The 9,975-nt window shown below is 43.7% G+C and overlaps 1 pseudogene; it reads right to left on the bottom strand.

The window, feature by feature from the left end:
• Positions 1 to 8,344: 8,344 nt before the first annotated feature.
• On the bottom strand, positions 8,345 to 9,015 carry LOC114901851 (annotated as a pseudogene).
• Positions 9,016 to 9,975: the final 960 nt, after the last annotated feature.

Genomic DNA, 9,975 nt, shown 5'->3' with positions numbered 1-9,975 from the left:
ACACCTGCCAGCCTGTGTGAAACACATAAAAAATCAATGTTTCTTTCCCTAATCTACTTATAAAATAATTGATCCAACTGTGAACAGGCCTTTTTATTTTTTTTAAATGGTTGAAAATATTTTAAAGTCATTCTGGAAAGTGTTCACATTTCCACGCTCTATCTCACTGCAAGAAAAAGTTCAGGCAACTTCACTTCTGTGGGAGAGGCTAGAATCCCAGAGAGAAAGAGATTAGATAGCCTGGGTTTGCCCCTCCCCGCCAATAGAATTAGGCCTCACCGATCCCCCACCCCGTCAGAGGACCCGCAGCGGGCAGGCTCGGAAGGGCTGCATCAAGTTTCGTCCTGTCTCACAGGTCTGACCCGCTCCCTCACTGGGCCCTCAGGGTGGCCAAGCCCAAGGTCACATTTCCTTTCCTTTCTCCTCCATTTGTCCTCCTTCCCCGGTCCTTGGCTTGAAGGACAGTTTCTCGATCAGAAGAAATCGATTCTAAGGCGATAATCATTTGAAAACATTGATCAGGTCTGCCCTCAACGTTCATGGGACGTGAGGCAAGAATCCGATGAAGACCTACAAACGTAAAACTTCTACATATCTAGAAGTTATAATCCATGCTAACAAGCTGTTGAATGAAACATGTTCTATTATTCTTCCTGATAAATGCACCTTCAAAGGGAAGCTGGGTGCCAGGCATAGGAATGCAGCAGTACAGGGAGGGCCAGCTCCCAGCCCACACCGTCCCACAGCTAGCCCTCCATGCGGGCTTCCTCCAGCCACTAGTAGGTGTGGCAGCTCACACAGCCAAGCTCCATCCACAGCCCCACCAAGAGCTGCCCCCAGCCACCAGAAAGGCCGAAGGCTGCCTACAGCAGGGTGCGCCCTCTGGAGCTCAGACCAGGGAGGAAGCTTGTGTAGAGCCTGGGAGCCGGCTCAGTGCCATTTGGGCAGAAAATTCCAGGGGCCCAGTTCCCAGATCATGGTCTAGAAAGTTTGTCCTAGGCTCCAGCTGGTATATCCCCTTAAGCTCACTGATTCCCCATCACATGGCCAGAACAGGGTCCTCTAGACCAAGGACCCGAAAGCAGGAGCCCTTTGGCCTGGATCTCAAGGTGGTACTGTCACTGACTAATTTTCATCCTAGCCACTTCAACTGTGCATCTAATCTTCTCAAAATGTGGTCCGGAAGAAGCCTGTTAAAACGTTAAGTTCCTGAGCCTTAACCCAGACCTATGAATCAGATTATCTGGACGTTGTTTCCAGGAATCAACATTTTAAAACACTCTTCCTAAATGACTCTTAAAAGTTGAGAACCGCTATCAAACAGCTAGGGCCCTGCCTTTCACACGGAATCCATCAACTCTATCCCCCAAAAGCTGGGCCCCTGAAGGAGCTGATGAACTGCTCTCCATTCTAGAGACGTTACCATCTAGATAACCCTGTTGGTCTTCAGAAGCTAAGGCCAGACTCTTCGTTACAGTGTTACATAAACACTGCCCACACTGTGCTCTCCAGTTCCAAGAACACCATGACCTAATTCCTGGCAAGTTGCAGTGTGATTGAGTAGGCTGCAATTTCCTTCTAGCCAGCTTCCTGGGAACCATGATCTCTTGATGAGGATCCTGGAAACATGCATGGTTTCCCAGTGGTAGTGGGGCAATTTTTAAATTATCATTAAACTCTGTGCGTTTTAATTCCTGTCACCCTTTCCTTTCACCCACCATTCAGCAGTCATTGGGCACTTTCTGTGTACATCACCCTCAGGGTAGAATCATCCAGGCAGAACAAAAGCCATGGGTTATGAACTACCAGGAAGACTTTGGTTCATCTATAGCAGAGACTGCGGTCTGCAGGGCATGGCTTTCTATAGTAAGTGGCATGTGTTTGAGAGAGGAAAAGAGGCTTTCTCCTTTTTAAAATATTTTAAGTACAAGAGGCTTAACTTTAAATATCAAGATCCAAAGCCCATGGATTCAGAGAACCTTATACATAAACCACTGATGGGAGAAGAATGTAAATGCTGACTAAAAGTAAGTAGAAATGTAATGAATGGGGGGGGGAATCATAGCGGATATGACTGGGATTCAGACACTGGTAAGCCCCTGAGAAAGTCCCCAGCTCTCCATCCCCAACACCAAGTTCTGAAGAAGACATGGGGAACAACAGGTTAGATATCCACATAGAAACCCAGATGTGTCCACGGAGGGCTCTGAAGGAGAAGGACCAGAGCCTGGCTTCCTAGTGAGATGCATGCTTCCTGAGAGTCTGCAAGCTTCATAGAAAAACCCTATGTCCAACGTGGCACCTGAGTGAGAGATGAGCAATGGTCAAGACAAACAGCCAAGCAGATGGGCCTCAGAGAGCCCCGCACACCCCAGCAGGGCACAAGAGGTGGAACTAAGAGGTGCTACATGCCTGTAAAGGGCACTCAGCACAGAAGAGGTCCCTGATTGGTAGGGAACTCAGGATATATGAATGTGACAACTGAAGGCCACGATGGGGCCAGAGACAACACCGTTCATGCAGCAGGAAGAGATGAGATGCCCAAGACTGAGTGGGACAAGCCACACCTCAGCAGAGGCCAGCAGGGACAGAAACGACCTCATCCCACCCCACCCCCTTGGTATAGCTGGGAGAAAAGAAGAATGAGGATTGAGGGAATCTGAGTTTCAAACTTGAAGCAACTGAATCATATTATTAAGCTTCTATTACTGCCATTAGAACTAGAAGACGAAGTTAAATTTCATTACAGAGAAATAGACTACGTATTTGCACACCTGGCTTACACAGTCTGACACTGTAACATAGATAAAATATCCAACCTTCCACATAAGCAACAAATCCCTTGGACCTAGTCTGTTCTGTGTTTGGCTATTTCCAGACCAGTGTGTGTCCATTTTTTACCAGCTTCCTTTTGAGAAGAACTTTTTCTGGACCCTCAGATTCCTGAATCCAGATTCTGGGGTTATACCCCATTTGAAGCCCTATTTGAGGCTTGTCATACCTTCCACATCCTTACACATAGCCCTCAAACATCGTGCAAGTATGTGTCCTTGCCATGTCAGGGCTGAGATTTGATTTTACCCTGCCTACAAGCTAATAAGTTGACCTGTTACTATTTCATGGCTGCTGGCAGAAAACAAGAGGCTCCTGGGTCAAAGACAAAGGGCTTTGTTACTCACATCACAGTAAGAAGCATGAGTATCAGTATATTTGCCTCGGTTCCCATTGCCCTCAGGATCCACAGAGGCAATATGATGGTCCTTGATAGATAATACGCAGTAGGTTTGTGTCACAACTGAGTTTGAAGAATCCATATTTTTACAGCAAACAGTAAGCAAGACTTACTGCTTGGGGGCTTTTTACCTGATCTCTCAAAGTTACCAGCTGCATACACAACCCCGAGAAATGGTCCAGGTAAAAGAGTGGTCAGGGCCTTGCAGACTTGGTATACCCAGCATGATGTGTAGGAATAGAAGAGGCCCAAAGAGAACAGTCTTTCCCAACATACAGGAGAGGAAACCTAGTGACTCAGGACACAACATGGTAGTATGGGCAAAGTTCCAAACTAGGAGCCTGAAGGACCTGGGCTCTATCCGTTCTGCCATTTAGTGGCCATATGATGTGGTCAAAACCTAATCCTTCTAGGCCATAGCGTTCTCATCTCTAAGTCAAGAGTAATCACACATGTCTTGCCCACCACAAATGGTTGTTATTAAGACCAAATGAGCTACTTTGTGTGAAATCACCTTATAAACTATAAAATACTATATACACTAAGGAATTGTTACAATTATCACAAATCCATCACCACCTTCTTTAAAAATAATTCAAATGACATCTACTTCTAATTTTTGTGCAGAGAAACATGGGATATAGATGAAAAATACTTGGAGAAGATGATCACTGACTTTCGATTTAAGATTATATTAAGCTCTAGCTTTATTCTGTGCTGTAAACTCCTTGAGGGAATCTTGTTTGCATGTTCATCTTTGCATCTCAGCACAGTTCCAGGAACATAGTAATCATAGGAATGATAATGGAGTCTTGGTCTCCAACATAATTAAACCCATCCGAAGAGAGAACCAACTTCAACATAAATCTGCTTTGTAAAGTTCATAAATAACAGATGAGGCCATGTCTCAAGGCGCTGGCCAAAAATTGAGAATTTTGAGAACTGTGTACAATTTTGTTCCTTTTTGTTACTATTTCTCCTGCTCTACTTTTCGGTCACAAGAGCTCATATCAACAGCACACCTACGTCTGCCCTTCTCTATGCTCTAAATTTTCCTGTCCACTTTTTTCCCCATTAAGTCCATCATCAACAACTGTTAAAGCAGAAACTAACACACCATTGTAAAGCAATTATACCCCAAGAAAGATGTTTAAAAAAAATAAAATGCAAAAAAAAAAACTGTAAAGATTTGACACATTAAATTATTCGTCTTCAAACTTTTTTCTCTCATACTCCCTAGAAGAATTTTGAAAAGCTATGTATCCCCTACATTTTCAAGTAGACACCTAAAATATTTCATCATAAATTTGAACAGCTTCATAATGGAAAAGAATATTAAAAAGAATATGTATATATGTGTGAATAACTGAGTTGTTTTGCTGTACAGAAGAAATTAACACAACATTGTAAATCAACTATACTTCAAAAAAAATCTAAAACAATTTGAACAGCTTCAAAAAATGTACTTTCTAGCATATTGTAAATATTGACTTTTAAGTAAAACTTGCGTCATACCTTGGATCCAATAGACCCTAAAGGCCAAAGCAATTTGATAACCATCCTCACTCATTTAAAAATTCACAGACAAAAAAAAAAAAAAAAAAATTCACAGAGAAGCTGTTTTTTGACAACTGGAAATTCTGTATCATACCTTTTTCTCCTTGATCTCATATTTTCCCAAAAAAATCTTACTAATGTAATATATTTTTATATTTGAAAGATTTTATATGATCACTCTATTAACTTCTCTACAATAACAGAAATAATTGTCCATAGGTGGAAGTTTAAACATTGTAATTTTGTATTTGTAAAGTCTTCTGGATTGAGCTATCTTTACAATGATTTTTAGTATAAAATTGACCAAAGAAGTATGAATGTATAGCATATTTTGAGAATTATAAAGCATAGCAAGTAAGGCTTTATTGGACAATTGTTCTAAATGAATAGATGGATCTTTTTAACAAGTTCCCGTATCTTTGGCTGTTACTGATAGAATGACACAGGATTCAGTATCCATTCTACTCCTGTTTTTCATTTTTATAGACATATGTCCTGAAAAACTTGTTAAATTAAATAAGTAATGAGAATTTTAGGCATTTTCTTTCCTTTTTAAATTGATATATATATTTTTTAATGTATCCTTATATATAATCCCACTCTACCCTTGATTCATCACCACAGAGCAATCCCTTCCCTGCAGTTTCTTTGATAAACCTGTACTATACAAGACTCTAATTTAACTTTAATTTTACAGAAATCTCCTTTGAGTAACAATTACTTGTACAATTCCATATTTCTATAGTTTGTTAAAACTTTAGTCTCAACGAATCCAACCAAACACTGTTTGTTGGCAAAAGATCTGACTTGAATCTCATGCCCAGTAAATCCTCATATAAACCCCTGAAACCCCAGTCATTTCTCCCTACATCACACCTCCCAGTGACTCCTAAGTGCATGCAGGTCCCCTCATTCCCTTGCATCTCTCCTCCCACAAACACGGCCCATGACCTCCTTCCTATGGGGCTGAGAGTTTACTGGGGTGAGTGATGTGGTCAAACCTCCTGGCTGTACATTTCCCGGGACACACAGAGACCAACCCCACAGAGGAGGTGCCTCCCTGACACCATCAATCATGACCCAGAACGCAAAAGGACACACCTGTCCCCACACAATCCAGGACCCCCAGCCTCACACAGCCACACACGAGGCACCACCACATCCAGTCACAAACGAAGCCACAGAAGGTGCCCTTGTGCTGTGACAGGAACACACATACCAGTGCCTGCCACCTCCTGAGCCTCTCTTCACCCACAGGTGTGGGAGGATCAGTGTGGGCAGGTCAGTTTCCAGGTGATAAGACAAGCAGATGCAAAGCATTCGAAAAAGACAAAAGGAGTGACTCAGAAGCCCTATTTTCCAACAACATTTCTGATGACCCAGCACTGTTTTCACTGAAACAAAATTTAAGGAGTTGTTTCTCTCTCTGGTGCCTGAGCACTTCTTGCCCCACTAGCTTCCTCATACTTTCTGGGTTTTATATCTGCTGTGCCTACAAATGCACACAATACCGTGGAAGGAGTAGGAATTCATGTGATGCTGAGTCAGCAGAGGACTGTGTAACTCATCCCATCCCAGGTCAGCAGAGAAATCAGAGCTGGTTTATGGAGACCTCCTAAGAGAATGAGAACATCCTTCTAAGAGAGCTCATTGTGTGCCCAGGGCAATGGAAAAAGGAGTCAGGCACACGGCCCTGGATAGAAGGACACAGGGAGAGTTGGGGAGGGTGGGGACACGTTGCTTCCAGGAAAGAATCTCTAAACATTTTCTCAGACATTGCCTCTCTGTCTTAGCCGTGACGACCACCTGGAGTCCTTTTCAATACCGGCCTTAGACTGTCTGAGCTGCTAGAACAAAATATCACCCACTGGGTGGGTTATAAACAACAGAAATTTATTGCTCACAGTTCTGGAGGCTGGCAGTCCAAATCAAGGCACCAGCATTGTCCCCTTCTGGAGAGAGTTCCCTTCCCGATTTGTGGCTGGCGCCTTCTCACTGTGTCTTTACATGATGGAAAGGGCTATGGAGCTCTCTGAGGACTCTTTTATAAGGGCACTTATACAGTTCATGAGGTCTCCACCCTCATGATCTAATCACCTCCCAAAAGTCCACATCCTAATACTGTCATCTTTGGGGGTTACAAATCAATATACTAATCTGGGGGGAAAGAAACATTCAGACAATACCATGGCCCAAGGTACATTCCACTGTACTTCAAAATATAAAATGCAGTGTTGAATTACCACAGACAGCATTATCCTAATCCTATTTCCAGTTTTTAAAAAAGGTCATACACTGGTTATTTTCCAACATTCACACCATTTTGGCAGACTAGACAATTAACTGGATTTCATCTCACTACAAATTCTTTTCTCTTCCTCCTCTTGCTCCAGGTTAAAGTAGGACAATGAGGCATTTCCCCATTCAATTAGATAAAAATATGAGCAACACCTACACACACCACTTAAGAACACCCAGAATGGTGACAGAATATCTTGGCAGAAATTGTACACCCAACCCTAATATGTTAGGTCCTAAAAAATCAGTAGACCCTTTTTTACATGATTGAGAAGCTCAGTGACTCTGGCCATAAAAGGGTCATCACAGATTCCACAGTGACCCCATCCCTCTTTCCATCTTTGTCAGAGACTCCAGGGCACAGGGATTTGCAGTGAACCTCATGGGTCTGGTCCCACTCAGATACACAGCCCAGAACATTCCCACCTTCTACCTGTCCAGCCAGGGCATGAATGGGGCAGCTCAGGACAAGGTAGGGTGAGTACCTGTCCTGCCTAATGGTGCTAACACAGCTCTGAGTTCCTCTCCTGCTGGGGAGCCCTTCTCTCCTGTTTTCTGCCCTGAGGTTGAACAAAAGGAAGCATTCACCTGCCTGGACTTGGCTCCAGAGCTTTGTACAGGGAAGTGTCAATCAGGATGGGCCACAGTTATAGGGACAGGGTCCCTGGACCTCATCTCCCCACAGAGGTGCCATTATCACATCATCTGTAGTATAGGTGACACTGTCTGCATGGAGAGTCTGGGGCATCTCCAATGAGGAGCAAATCTTATCCCCAGTGCAAATCACCCTCATCCATGTCTGGATTAGTGACAACTCCTGGCAATTATTGAGAAGATCTACATGAGCAGCTGAGCAGAGGGCACAGAAAGTGTTTTATGTTCCCAGTTGGAGAATCCAAGTTTAGAACGAAAGTCATAACTGGGGGGAGGGGACACTCAAAGTGCACCAGGGGCTCCCTTCACTGTGTTTCCCGTTGGGCGTTTTCCTTCATGGTCTCACTTTTCCAAACTGTTCCAAAGCCTCTTCACCCTGATTATTAGCACACCATCCGAAGGCTGGACTTTCCCCTGAGATTAAGTTCCACAACCCTTGATATTTATGGCCTCAGGTCTGTTTAATCTGGAAGATACCTCCTTTGAAGCTAGTGTTTCCTTCCTCAAAATCCTCCTCTGTTGTGTCCACATGACTCTGTAAGGAGATCATAATTTGTTCTAAGACACACACGAATCTCTCTCCTTGAGTCTCTCATTGGACCATCAGCCTGTCCTTGTGTTCTGAGCAGTTATTGCCAGAAAGAACCATTCTTTGAGGACAGCAGAAGGCACAGTGTGGGCAGAGAAGCCATCTCCATTTCTCAAACTCACAGTCCAGAAGCCAAGATCTGGAGTCAGTTGAGTCTTCCCTTGTCAATGCACAGATTCTTTCCAAATGCCCACATCCCATTCTTGGCTGGACCCCACGTCCACCTCCCAGTAATGGCGGCCAGAGGTGAACAGAGGGAATCCCAGGACACAAGTCGTATGGTTGAATCTCTCAGGTCAGGACCTTTTCTTCTGCTTGAAAAACCCACAACAGACAGTTTTCAGGTCCTCAGAAATGATGAGGTACTTGTTGGCTGTGTCAACATCCAAGGTCACATCCACTTGGAACTTCCGCATCCTTGGGTTCATCTGGAGGACAGCTCTCAGCTGAGGCCCTAACTCCTTAACCTTTGAAACCAGAGCTCAGAGCTTGAGAGCACACCTGAGGTCATTCTTTTTGAGACCACAGAGCAGTTGGGGCACAATAAACCCTCCCCATCAGGCTCCTTCTGCAGTGAATCGAAGCACTGGAAGCAGCAGACATATTCACATTTCAGGTACATGCGGTTTTCAAGATAAGTCAGGCAAACCATACATTTACTTGCTTCTTTAAAGTGTTCAGCCATGGGTCCTCTCTGCTCAACTAGGTCCAGCTGCTTCCCCTGACAGCTCAGCTCTAGGCATTTTCCTATGGAAATGCCACTGTGCTATTTGAATGCCTTCTTAATTATAAGTCAAAAAGAGCAGTGATCTATTATCAAAATATACATATATTTTTTTTAAAGAAGATGTTGGGGGTAGGAGTTTATTAATTTATTTATCTATTTTTGCTGTGTTGGGTCTTTGTTTCTGTGTGAGGGCTTTCTCTAGTTGTGGCAAGCAGGGGCCACTCTTCATCGCGGTGCGCAGGCCTCTCACTGTCGCAGCCTCTCTTGTTGCGGAGCACAGGCTCCAGACGCGCAGGCTCAGTAGTTGTGGCTCACGGACCTAGTTGCTCCACGGCATGTGGGATCCTCCCAGACCAGAGCTCGAACCCATGTCCCCTGCATTAGCAGGCAGATTCTCAACCACTGTGCCACCAGGGAAGCTCCCCAAAATATTTTTAATTATCTACCTATTGAAAACTTGGTTAGGTCCTTCTTTTATTTTGTTGAAAGCAAAGAATTGAAAATGACCTAATTTACCAAAAAAAACTTTTTTTTACCCAGTCATTAGAGTTCTTCACTTTCTAGGAAATATGACCCCAAAAAGCTTATCACATGTTACTGATTTACACTGTTCAACTTTTTCTCAGAGGCCTTTTGCTTATGGAGCTAAAATAGATGAAACTGGGGTTAAAAGCAAAATTGAAATTGTGTATTTTAGAACTTTTCTTTTTTTTTTAAATTTATTTAATTTATTCATTTTTGGCTGGGTTGGGTCTTCGTTGCTGCGCGCAGGCTTTCTCTAGCTGTGGAGAGCAGGGGTTACTCTTCGTTGCGGTGTGCGGGCTTCTCATTGCTGTGGTTTCTCTTGTTGCGTAGCACAGGCCCTAGGCACGCAGGCTTCAGTAGTTGCAGCACGTGGTCTCAGTAGTTGTGGCTCAC

The sequence above is a fragment of the Monodon monoceros genome, unplaced genomic scaffold, assembly GCF_005190385.1.
Source record: "Monodon monoceros isolate NGI ecotype Baffin Bay Population unplaced genomic scaffold, NGI_Narwhal_1 Super_Scaffold_2, whole genome shotgun sequence".
In the NCBI taxonomy this organism is placed as follows: Eukaryota; Metazoa; Chordata; class Mammalia; order Artiodactyla; family Monodontidae; genus Monodon; species Monodon monoceros.
This window is presented reverse-complemented; position numbering and strand designations above follow the sequence as displayed.